This window comes from Microcebus murinus, chromosome 16 (genome assembly GCF_040939455.1).
Source record: "Microcebus murinus isolate Inina chromosome 16, M.murinus_Inina_mat1.0, whole genome shotgun sequence".
Classification (NCBI taxonomy): domain Eukaryota; kingdom Metazoa; phylum Chordata; class Mammalia; order Primates; family Cheirogaleidae; genus Microcebus; species Microcebus murinus.
This window is the reverse complement of record NC_134119.1, coordinates 57,832,292-57,841,497: the sequence shown is the minus strand read 5'-3', so window position 1 is coordinate 57,841,497 and position 9,206 is coordinate 57,832,292. Positions and strand designations below refer to the sequence as shown.

The 9,206-nt window shown below is 62.8% G+C and overlaps 1 long non-coding RNA gene across 1 annotated transcript; it reads left to right on the top strand.

Moving 5' to 3' along the window:
• The first annotated feature begins 744 nt into the window (after window positions 1-744).
• LOC105877047 (uncharacterized) lies at window positions 745-2,751 on the top strand. Its single transcript, XR_001156714.3, has 3 exons — window positions 745-984; window positions 1,113-1,240; window positions 1,841-2,751. It is a non-coding gene; the product is annotated as an uncharacterized LOC105877047 (long non-coding RNA).
• The last annotated feature ends 6,455 nt before the right edge of the window (window positions 2,752-9,206 follow it).

Below are 9,206 nucleotides of genomic sequence, written 5' to 3'. Positions count from 1 at the left end.
CTGGTCATTGTTTTTGCCAAAAATGGTAAGAAAAAATTTGGGATTTAGGACAAAGGTCCCTTCCACTGGAGAACATTTCCATCGTCTGCTGCCGAACATCTGGGAATACTGCTAGTCCAGGACCACCTAAACCGACTGTTAAGGTTTGGAGTCCCTAGCCCACCCAGGCGGTGAGAACTTGGTTGCAAGATCATATAAGGGCCGGTTTATGTCTGAGGTCCACCCTTGTGCCGAGGGTGTAGCTCTTTGAAGTCCCACATCCATATGGGCTGGTGTCCTAGTTAGTATATGCCCCACCTAGTGTGAGCCCTGAGGTTTGATTTATGTCCCTCTCATTCCATGAGGCTATCAAAATAAGACTCCAATTTGTTGGGATCAGAAAATGCCTTAGGGAGACAGTGGCTTCTGCTCTTGCTTCTCTGTTTGGATTCCTTTTCCCCTCAATTTTGCCCTGGCAACTCTCTCCATTGTTCTTAATATAGTGTAACAATCTTTACCCAGCACTGTGAGTTGTTTTCAGTGAGAGGACGGGACCCAAATACTCTACTTGGCCCACACTGGAGACTGGAAGTCCCTCTTTCGTTCACTCCTTCATTCGGTGTTTGTGGAGCACCTACCGGGTGCCAGGCACCGTGCTGGGGGGCAGGGCAGTAAACCCGGCAGGACAGAGCAGGCTCTGTGGGGCGCACCGTCTCTCGGGGAGACAGACGACAAACAGAGGGTTACGCAATCGACCGGTTAATTGCAGTTGTGACATGCATTGTGCAGTGGAGAAACTCAGGGGCGGTGAGCACGTCTGCCTGGGAGTGCTCACCTGCTTCTCCGACTCAGGGACCTGTTCTCGGGGACGGGATTCTTAAGCTGAAAGATCTGCAGGGCCAGCGGGATGGATAAAGTAGTTGGGGTTTGGAGCAAGAGAACCCAGGCAGAGGGAGCGGCATGTGCAAAACTCAGAAACGGGAACTCGGAGCGTGACATTTCCAGGTTCTGAAAGACGCCCAGTGTGGCCGCAGGGTGCAGAGGGGGGGTGGGGCGGGCGGAGGAGGAGAGGGTGCAGGGTCGCCTGCAGGGGCTCTCATGCACAGGGCTTCAGGCCTCGGTCAATTTCCCAGGGGCCGCAGGAGCTGTGGAGAGCACCGGGGTCAGGCTTGCTCACGGAGACCACCTGCTGCCATGCGGACGGTGGATGGGCGCACACAGGGGCTCGGCCCGGCCTCGGAGGAAGCGCCGTGGCACCGAGGTGAGTGGCCCCGGCTCAGGGACTCGGACAGGAAGGGCTTCCACCAAGCCCGGGCACCGAATTGACCCAGGACGCCCAGGACTGCTGGTTCCTTGCCTGCTCTTGGGTCCCCTCTCCATCCTGCTCTTGGGTCCCCTCCCCATCCTGCTCTTGGCCCCAGGGGTCCGGCCTGTGTGGGCCACTCCGAGGGTCCCGGGAGCCTTCTGGCTTCCCGTTGGGTTTGGCACAAACAGGACATAGGAGAGGTTGGGGTGTTTCTTCCCTGCTTCTTGGGGCTCCCCCTTCCCCAAGACTGTGGCCCCTGGCAGGTGTCCTGTCCTCTGTCCCCCACGGCTCCTGTTCTCACCGGGCCCCGGTGGCACTAATTCCTGCCCTCATCCCTTTCGCCTTAAGGTGGTGGCAGTGGCTGCTATGGCAAATTTCTGGGGGCCTCGACGTCCCTTCTTAGTGCCTTTAACCCAGGTCGTGCCTGCATAAATGGTCCCTTTGTTAACATCCCTTTATTGGAGCCATCAGGGGGAGTTTGGTGGTCTGCCAGGGCCCTGCATGATCACCAATCTTCGGGGTGTTTTTTTTTTTTTTTTTTTTTTTGCTTTGCAGAAGCCGGAGAAGCAAATCTGTCCGGGAATCCCGGGTCGGGGCCAGGGGGCTCAGTCCCTCCTGGAAGCCGAAGGGCTGGTGTCGGAGCCCGCGCGCAGGCCCTGCATTCTGTAAACCCGACGCCCGTGCGTGCGTGCCTGGCAAGCCGGGGCCCAGTGACAAAGGCGGCCGTGGCAAACCGACGGTGCTCCAGTATCAGCGAGGACAGAGGAAGTGGGGGAAATTAGGAACACATCTGCTGTCTTCTGCCTGGCTGCGCCATCCCTGCGCCCCTGCTGGGAATTCCGGGCGCGGGGCGGGCGGGGAGGGGGCAGCGCTTTTCGAGCTGCGCTCAGACTCGGGTCCCAGATGTGGCTGGAAAGTGGCACCCGAAGTGACTGGGGCCAGAGTGCGTCTGACTTCTTTGGGGGGGGTGGGGACGCACGTGCTAAGTCCAGCGCCGTGCAGTGTGAGGGAGAATCTCACTCCGCTTGCCGGCCCTCGCCCTGCATCTTCCTCTCCCCTAGCCTTTGTCCTCCCCTCTCCACCCCCCTAAAACCCCCCATGCACCCCGAAATTGGCCTCGGCCCCCCCACTCCTTTCCCTTTGGAGATGCGTGCCGTGTGCACCAGCGCCCACACGGGGGGGGGGGGTGACAGATATTTGAGGATCGTGTCCGGAAATTTGGCATTCACTCCGTGCAGGAGCGAGCGGGCGGACGCAGGGGAGGGACAGGAGCCGCTGCCACCTTTCGGTAAAGTAGCCTGGGCGGGCACGAGAGTGGCCAGGTAAGGGCTCTTCTGGGAGGACGCGGTATGTGTTCAGTGGAGACGGAGGTGACAAGAAAGGGCCCAGCCAGTCAGAGGACGTCCCCCGGAATAGGCAAGGGCAAAGCTCCCGTGGAAGGTCAGCGTGGCCCGATGAGGGGGAGGGGTGGGAAAATAAAGGGGGCCGTGGGGGAGGGGCGTGGGAGGAGGGCAGAGACCGGCCTGCCGGGGCCCTGGAGGTGGGGCAGGCACACAGCCACGGCGGCCTGGGACGATTCTACCTTACTCCCTTTGATCCAGACTAGTCATTTGTGGTGTTCCCTTTGAGCTCCCCCCAAAATGTCCCTGCTTGTTCAATAAATGACACTCAATGTCACTCGACTCACAGGACAGAGCAAGAAGTCCAGACCTGATATATTTTGACTGTAATGGGAAGTCACACGGGTTTCATTTTTTTTTTTTTTTTTTGAGACAGAGTCTTGCTCTGTTGCCCAGGTTAGAGTGAGTGCCGTGGCGTCAGCCTCCCTCACAGCAACCTCCAACTCCTGGGCTCAAGCGATCCTCCTGCCTCAGCCTCCCGAGTAGCTGGGACTACAGGCACGCGCCACCACGCCCGGCTAATTTTTTCTATATATATATTAGCTGGCCAATTAATTTCTTTCTATTTTTATAGTAGAGACGGGGTCTCGCTCTTGCTCAGGCTGGTCTCGAACTCCCGACCTCGAGCAATCCGCCCGCCTCGGCCTCCCAGAGTGCTGGGATGACAGGCGTGAGCCACCGTGCCCGGCCCACACGGGGGTTTTGAGGAAGAGAATGACAAGAGGGAGACTTCTGCTTCGTTCTCCAAATACCTGCTGAGCGGCAGGTGCTGGCCCCAGAGCCAGGGCGACTTCCGCCCTGCAGGAGCTCAGCCACCAGCCTCGAGGCTGCTGTCCTCGAAGATCAACCAATTCTCCGCAGCCCCCGGGACCCTGGACGGGTCGAGGTAGCCCCTGGACAGATAAAAAGATGAAGGCAAAAAGAATGTGATCCTTGTTCTTTTTCTAAGTTTAATAACTGGAAAATCGTAAGTTACTTCCCATGAAGTCTTCTCCCAGATTCGCTTCCGAGGGGAGGTCTTGGCAGGGCGCTACTCGCGGCTTGGCTTGTGCCTTCCTCCTTCTGTGGCCGGTGAGCCCCGCCGTGCACTGGCTGCCCTCGCCGGGCCCCTCACTCCACGCAGGTTTTCGCGCAAGGGAACCGGCTCACCAGTGCTCCCAGAATCCCAGCTCGAGTGGCCTAAGGAGAAAGGGGTACATGACACCTCCGACACGTCTCACCCCAAACCCTGCCTCTGTGATGGAGACTTAGGCATTGAGCCAAGGGCAGTGAGGAAAACAAAACCCAACACAAGGGTGCCTTCAGGCACGGCTGTATCCAGCAGCCCGGACTGCGCCACCGGGAGTCCTCTCTCTTACCCGGTTTTGCCATCCTTTGTGCTGGCTTCCGTCTCACACTGGGGGGGAGGGGGTCCCCAGTAGTTCAGAGCCACCAAACAGATACCCAGCAACCCCAAATAGAGCTTTAATTTCTGAATCATTCCATGCAAAAAATCCCAGGATTGGCTTCTGTTGGACCGTACGTAGGCTCATGGCTGAACCAGCCACTGCATCCCTGAGGGTGGCAGATGCCGATTGGCCAATCCAGAGTCACATCCCCACCTGCAAACACACACACACACACACACACACACACACACACAGTTTGGGGGATCAGCCCCACCCAGACGCATGGAATGAGCGTGGGGGAAGGGAGGTTCTCCGAGGAAACCCACGTGGTGGTGGGCAGGAGAGAAATGGGGGCACACGCAGGCAAAACGAGTGGCGTCCGCCATGCCTGCCCTTTGTCCCAAGAAGAAATGGAGCCCACGGAGAGCGAGGACGGCCCAGGGGACTCTTTCACCATGGCTTCCAAGGAACAAGCGTGTGCACACAGCCCTGGCGGAGGGAGAGGGCAGTGAGTTGCTGGGCTCAGCCGGGGTGGGGTGGCTCGAGCCCCAGGTCTGCGCCTCATTCCTGCCCCACGGCCTCAGGCTCCCAGGGCCCCCCCCACCCCTGACAGGCAACACGGGCCCCTCGGGGACCTGCGAGCCCAGCGCACGGAGGCAGGGCTTTGGGGGACACGCGTGGCAAGGGACAGCAGCCCCCAGGGACGCCGTCTCTGCACGGAGACCTGGGAGTGCGCCCAGGCGCCCCCCCCCGCGACACCTGCCTTGGGGAGGGAGAGATTGGGAGCCGTGACCTGGCACCTCTGAAGCTTCGGGGTCCTGTCCCCATGGGCACCTGGAATCCTCCACCTGAGCCCTTCTGAGGCCTCCAGTCCCTGGGGTGCGGATCAGCTTCCTGCTCCCTGGGACCAGAGTGTGGGGGGTGGGGGTGGCTACAGGGGGTGGGGGGACCCCCGCCCTGCTGGCTCCGGGAAGGATGTCCAAGGAAGCCCGTTTCCCCTCGTGCCCCTCACTGGGCTACAGGAGGCTGCTCTGAGCGGGGAGGGAAACCCCTTTGCCGAGCGCCTGTGGCAGGCAGGTGAGCTCTCAAATCTCGCGCACCTGTTGGCCCTCAGCCTGCCCATTGGGGGAGGAGGGGGAGGCGCCCCATGGCCACCAGATGCCACCGAGACTCTCAGCCTGCGGCACCAGGCCCCCCGACACGGCCACCACCTTCCAGCTTCCCTTGCTGAAAAGAATGGGGTGCGGTGGGGTGGGGGGGCCCTGGGGCAGTGGGAAGGAGCCCGGAACCCATGTGCCACGAGGCCCCCCCACCCCCCCCCTCGGGAAGAGAGGGAGCCCGGAGGCCCAGCCCAGCTGAGCGGGAGCCCCCCACCCCCCGGGGACCGAGAGGAAGGCTTCCTCCCAGTGTCTTCATGCCACAAGATGTAAAATAATCCCCTCCGCTCAGAAAAACACATTTTATGGCTGTCTGACTCATTTCCCACAAAGCTAAATTCACCCCCCCTCCTCCCCGACGTTGAGAAGCTTTTGTTTTGAAAAATAAAAAATATGTTCAAAATTTCAAGATGACTTTTAGACATAAATTGTTCTCGTCCTCACCCTCGTCCCAGGCCCCCCTCACCTAATTTCCCAAACGCTGGCCGCCGGAGCCCGGGGAGGACCGGGTCCAAGTGGGTACTGGAGGACTCCCGGCTCTCTGGGCAACGCGGCCCGGGGGGGCCTGGCCGGCGGACGCCTGCTGGGTGCTGGGCTGGGCGGGGGGGGGGCCTTCGGGGTGTGGGCTACTGGCGTCTGCTGTGGCGCCCCGATCCTTCTGGTCTGGGGTCCCCTGTGGGCCCCTGCAGCGCCGGGCGGAGCCATTCCACTGGCCCCCGGCCACCCTCACACTGGAGCTCTGCAGGGCGGCCGCCTACACTGACATGCCCTGGCCTGAGCCGTTGAGGGACCCCACCAGCGAGGCACGAGGGGCCTCTGATCCCCCAAATCCTCAAAATCCTTTCCATTATGTCCCAAGCGCCCTGAGACATGGCCTGTGACTGTCCCACCGCCTCAGTTTCCCCAACAGCCCTGGGCCGTGGCCACCCAGGGATCCCCGTCACTCAGGCAGGAAACAGGGCCCCGGAGGACACATGACCCACGTCAGCCCAGGGGAGCCTGAGCTCGGCCAGTGGCCACTGACACCCAGGGCTCGGACGGAGACCCCATCCCAAGAGCCCGTGGGGTCCTGGCATATGGCTGGGCCACCCCGGAGGGTCCAGGCCCACAGAGCCGGCCTCCCGTCCTGCCAGGCAACGCCGCTGCTGGTGCATTCCAGGTTTTTCTGCACACCATGCTCAGGCCCCCAGTGCCTATGGTCTCTCTGTCTTCCCAGAGGACACCCCTGACAGCTTCCTCAGGTCTCCCGGGAAGGTGGGGCAGCCTGTGGGCGGGCAGGGGGCTCCCACCGGCACTAGCCGCAAATGAGCCAGGAGCCAGGTCCGGGCAGGGACCTGCCACGCCTGGGCCAGCCTGTGGGCTCAGGCTCCTGGGATCCGGGATGAGACTGCAGTCCCCTCCCCAGCTGCCATGAGCCCCATGGAGTCCAAGAGCTGAGTAGGGCCGGGCCCCTGCCCCCGTTGGGGAGCCGGGGACTCCCCCTGAGCTGCCAGCTCCTTGAGGGATCTCTGAGCCACTGAGCACCAAGGGACTCGGTTCCTGGTACCTGACATGTGCTAAGAGCTGCCCACGCTGGGGACACAGGGCACAGTGTCAAGCCACAGGAGGCACCAACAGGAGGTACAGGCAGGCCCCAGCCCCCATAGGAGCTGCCCAGGCCACCAGTCTGCCGCCATTCTCCACGCTGGCCTGCACTCAGCTCCGGGACAGGCCCTGGCTCCTGGTCTCCTAACCCTAACCCTAACCCTAACCCTCACCCTAACCCTAACCCGGGAGCGGGCAGCAGTGTGGGAAGCAGCCTGGAGGGCTGGGGGGTCTCACAGTCAGGGCTGGGGGGTCTCACAGTCAAGGCTGGGGGGTCGGCTGGGCAGCCACGCCCTGCTGCCCGGGGAAGAGCGTGGACTGGGGTCCCCCAGGCTGGCTGGGCCACGGGCATCGGGGAAGGGCCAGAGGTGACCCGGACTTCCTTAACCACAAGAAAATGACTCAGCTAAACTGAGGAAGACTTCCGTCCTCAGCAGAATGTTTTTTCCACTACGGTAAGAGATTTTCACCCGCAGGCTCCAAAGGAGCCGAGTCCCCCAGAGAGGGCTTCGGGGAGTTTCGGTTTGAATAGTCAACGCCAATTCTTAATCATTATTTTGAAAAGGCAGCTCTTGGTTTTCCAGCAGGTGGCTGGGTCCCAAAGAGCCCAGACCCAGGTGTGCGAGCGTGCGTGTGTGTGTGCATGTGCCTGCGTGTGCATTTGTGCATTTGTGCCCTGGTGACGCCGGGGGCCAGGAAGGGCGACGTTTCGCCCCCAGGTCTGCAGAAATGAGCTGGGTTCTCCAGCCCTCACGCCCCTGCCCGGCTGAGTAGGGCGACCGCAACGTGTGTCGGGCAGCGGGCTGGGCACTTCCCGCATCACCTCGTGTGAATGCTCACGGCCCCGGGAGGTGGGTCCCCTCCCAGGTGGCAGCTCAGGCTCCCAGAGAGGAAGGCACCAGTGGCTCACTCAGGCAGCCCGACTCCCTTGGAGACCTCCCGACCGCTGCCCCACCTGCCCTGCCTCCCCCTGCGCAGGGTCTCCTGCCGGAGCAACCGGCTGCTCTGGGCCCCGCAAGGTCTCGGGGCTTCTTTCCGGAGCCCTTGCTCGGACGTCAGCCCATCGGTGATCAGAAGCTGAGGGTGTGTGGCCGGGACATGTGCAGAGCAGCCCTGAGCCCCAGGCGGGCTGGGGTGGGGGCGGGGACAGTGGGGGTCTCCCACGAGTGGGAAGCCTGACCCTGTCCCTGTGACTCCCCCTGAACAAGCCTGGTCCCAGGGAGCGATGGGGAAGATGGCTGGCTGCTGCAGCCTCCTCCTGCTCCCGTCCAGCCCAGGTGGGCTCCCTGGAGGCAGAGGCCAGCAGGCTCTGGCCTGGAGGGCAGCAGACAGCACAGCAAGGGGATGGCAAGTGCCGTCCCAGGCAAGAAGGGGCTGCTGCCCACCTTCAACAGGGGCCAGAGTCTGCTCCCCCCGGCCTGCTCCATGCTGGGAAACGACTCTGTTCCTTGCTCCCTTCCAGGGGAGGCAGTTCTCTGAGCCCCCACATTCCGAGGGGTGACAGAGTGCTGGGTCCTTGCCGCTTCGTAGCTGGGGCCCTCTGAATCCTGGGGCCCCACCCTGCCTCCTGTGCGGGCCGGGTCAGTTTCCCTACCCCAAAGGCGGGCGGAGTCCCCGGCTGCCCAGTGGAGGAGGCCTTGCCGGGTCTGCAGGGACTTCAGCGGACAGAGCTGGCCTGGCCCGTGTGGCTCCGTGGCCCGGGGCCATGGCTCCGTGGCCTCCCCGAGGCCCAACTCGCCAGCCAGACTCCAGGGGAGGAACAGGGGCCGCGGGGGGTGGGGTGGGGAGAGGTGAGGCCCGAGCCCCCTCCCCGGGGTGCCGGCAGCTCCGGGGCGAAGGGCAAGCGGGGCTCTGCCAGCGCGAGCAGGCAGGGCCCGGGCAGCACAGAGAGGGCTGGGCGGCTCCCGGGCTGCCCCTTAGGGAGGCAGAAAGTGGCAGCAGCTGGGGGAGGCGGGAGCTGAGCGTCCAGCACGAGAGGGGCTGAGACAAGCAGAGGCCAAAGGCAAGGCGGGGGCGGGGAGGAGGAGGCACACGCAGCAGCACCCAGGGCCATGTCCAGACGCCTGGGCCAGCTGGTGCCCCTGCTGCCAAAGAGCCTCCCCCAGGGGTGGCCCTGCCTGTTCGCCGCCCTCACTCACCCTCTGCCCACACGGAGGCCCCCACCTGCCCCGCCCCCAGGGCTCACGCAGGACAGCTGCGTCTGCAAGTGACGTGTTTATAGGCGTGTGTGCGTGTGCACGTTGTGTGTGCCGTGTGTCTGACACCATCTTGCACCTAAGACCCTCGACCGCCCAGAGTCAGCAAGGCAGCCTGGGCGCCTGAGCCAGGCCCCTCCCTGAGCCCAGCCGCCCCCCTTCCCCCAAGCCTGGGCCATCCCAGCTGGCCCTTGGCC